Source organism: Populus nigra, chromosome 2 (assembly GCF_951802175.1).
Source record: "Populus nigra chromosome 2, ddPopNigr1.1, whole genome shotgun sequence".
Classification (NCBI taxonomy): Eukaryota; Viridiplantae; Streptophyta; class Magnoliopsida; order Malpighiales; family Salicaceae; genus Populus; species Populus nigra.
Genome location: NC_084853.1, coordinates 4249368 through 4251867, shown reverse-complemented (window position 1 = coordinate 4251867; position 2500 = coordinate 4249368).

The window sequence follows — 2500 nt, the reverse complement described above, 5'->3', positions numbered from 1 at the left end:
AGAAAATCGGCAAAGTCGGCAGAATCGGCAGCAGGTGCTGGCGATGAGTCAGGACGGACTGGATAGTCCAAGGCTCGATGAGAAAGACCGCTGGTTTAGACACTGGGGCAGTGGCAGCCCGCGGGGCAGTGTCGGCAGATTCGGCAGCAGTGTCTGCCGATTCGGCAGCGTTGGCTTGTTGGCGCGGGGGGCCGATGCGAGTGGGGACTTGGGCAGCGGGCAGTGAAAGCAAGAGTTTCCCCGATGCTGCCGGGAAAAACGCTCCCCGGGATGGCCGGGTGAGATGACCCGGCGGCCCGCGACGGGTCATTCAATTCCATGCCCCGTCAACATAACTCCCGATGTACTGTTTGCTTTTTCGGAAGAAGAGATCCATCCCCCCATCCTCGGCCAGCCAAAAACGCTCCAATTAATGGCCGGGTGAGATGACCCGGCGGCCCGCGACGCGTCATTCAAATCACTGCCCTATCGGCTACAACTGCTGATGGGTGGGATTAGAGGCCTGCCATGGTGGTGAGGGGCGGCGAGGACCGTGAAAGCTAGAGTTTTTCAGAGGCTGCCGGGAAAAAGGCCCCTCGGGTGGCGGGGTGCGAGGACCAGGCGCGTCATTCAATTCTCTTCCCTATCAACTTGGCTCCCGTTGGCGGGATTGGAGGCCTACTGTTTGTTACAGGGCTAAAATCGTCAGGGGAAGAGCTGACGAAACAATGCTGGTTTGGATGCAGGGGGTAGTGTTGGAATCGGCAGCGCGGACAAAATCGGCAAAGTCGACAAAAAAGACTGTTGGTCTGGACATCGGGGCAGCGGCAGCCATGCCGACAGGGGGGGAAATCGGCAGCGCAGATTTGTGCAGCTGCAGGTTCGTCGGGGAAATCGGCAGCGCAGATTTTTCGATGAACATGGGCTGGAAGATGGACTGTCCAGGCCAGGCAGGGAAATTCGTCAAGGGGACACGCTGACGAAACAGCGCTGGTTTAGACACGGTGGGTGCAGTGTTGGAATCGGCAGCGCCGACGAAATCGGCAAAGTCGGCAGAATCGGCAGCGGGTGCTGGCGATGAGTCTGGACGATTTATAGTCCAGGGCTTGATGGAAAAGACTGTTGGTCCAGACAATGGGGCAGTGGCAGCGCGGATTTGTGCAGCTGCAGGTTCGTCGGGGAAAATCGGCAGCGCAGATTTTTCGACGAACAGGGGCTGGGCGCTGGACTGGCCGGGCCAGGCAGGAAAATTCGTCAGGGGGCCACGCTGACGAAAACAGGGGCTGCGGAGTGGAAAATCGGCAGCGCAGATTTTTCGACGAACAGGGGCTGGACCGGCCGGGCCAGGCAGGAAAATTCGTCAGGGGGGCACGCTGACGAAAAGAGGGGCTGCCGCGTGGAAAATCGGCAGCGCAGATTTTTCGACGAACATTCGTCAGGGGGGCACGCTGACGAAAAGAGGGGCTGCCGCGTGGAAAATCGGCAGCGCAGATTTTTCGACGAACATTCGTCAGGGGGGCACGCTGAGGAAAACAGGGGCTGCCGCGTGGAAAATCGGCAGCGCAGATTTTTCGACGAACAGGGGCTGGATGCTGGACCGGCCGGGCCAGGCAGGAAAATTCGTCAGGGGGGCACGCTGACGAAAAGAGGGGCTGCCGCGTGGAAAATCGGCAGCGCAGATTTTTCGACGAACAGGGGCTGGACCGGCCGGGCCAGGCAGGAAAATTCGTCAGGGGGGCACGCTGACGAAAAGAGGGGCTGCCGCGTGGAAAATCGGCAGCGCAGATTTTTCGACGAACATTCGTCAGGGGGGCACGCTGACGAAAAGAGGGGCTGCCGCGTGGAAAATCGGCAGCGCAGATTTTTCGACGAACATTCGTCAGGGGGGCACGCTGAGGAAAACAGGGGCTGCCGCGTGGAAAATCGGCAGCGCAGATTTTTCAACGAACAGGGGCTGGATGCTGGACCGGCCGGGCCAGGCAGGAAAATTCGTCAGGGGGGCACGCTGACGAAAAGAGGGGCTGCCGCGTGGAAAATCGGCAGCGCAGATTTTTCGACGAACAGGGGCTGGACCGGCCGGGCCAGGCAGGAAAATTCGTCAGGGGGGCACGCTGACGAAAAGAGGGGCTGCCGCGTGGAAAATCGGCAGCGCAGATTTTTCGACGAACAGGGGCTGGACGCTGGACTGGGCCAGGCAGGAAAATTCGTCAGGGGGGCACGCTGACGAAAACAGGGGCTGCCGCGTGGAATGGCAGCCTACACGCAGATGCGAATTCGGCAGCGCACGATGGCTTGAGCAGGTCATGGGTTCGACTTGGCGCGATCTGAAACCTGGACGAGGGACTGTCGACGCTGGACGAGCCAGCGCGGTGGCCTGTCGTGCCCCGTTCAGGGGGGGCCTGCCGCGGAGACAGCCCTCGCGGGCTCGACAGCGCAGGCCAGCGTCCCCGACGTCGCTGGCCGCGGCAGGCGAGCTGCCGGGGTTCCCGCATTCCTACAAGAAAACGTCGTGCTTTCCACA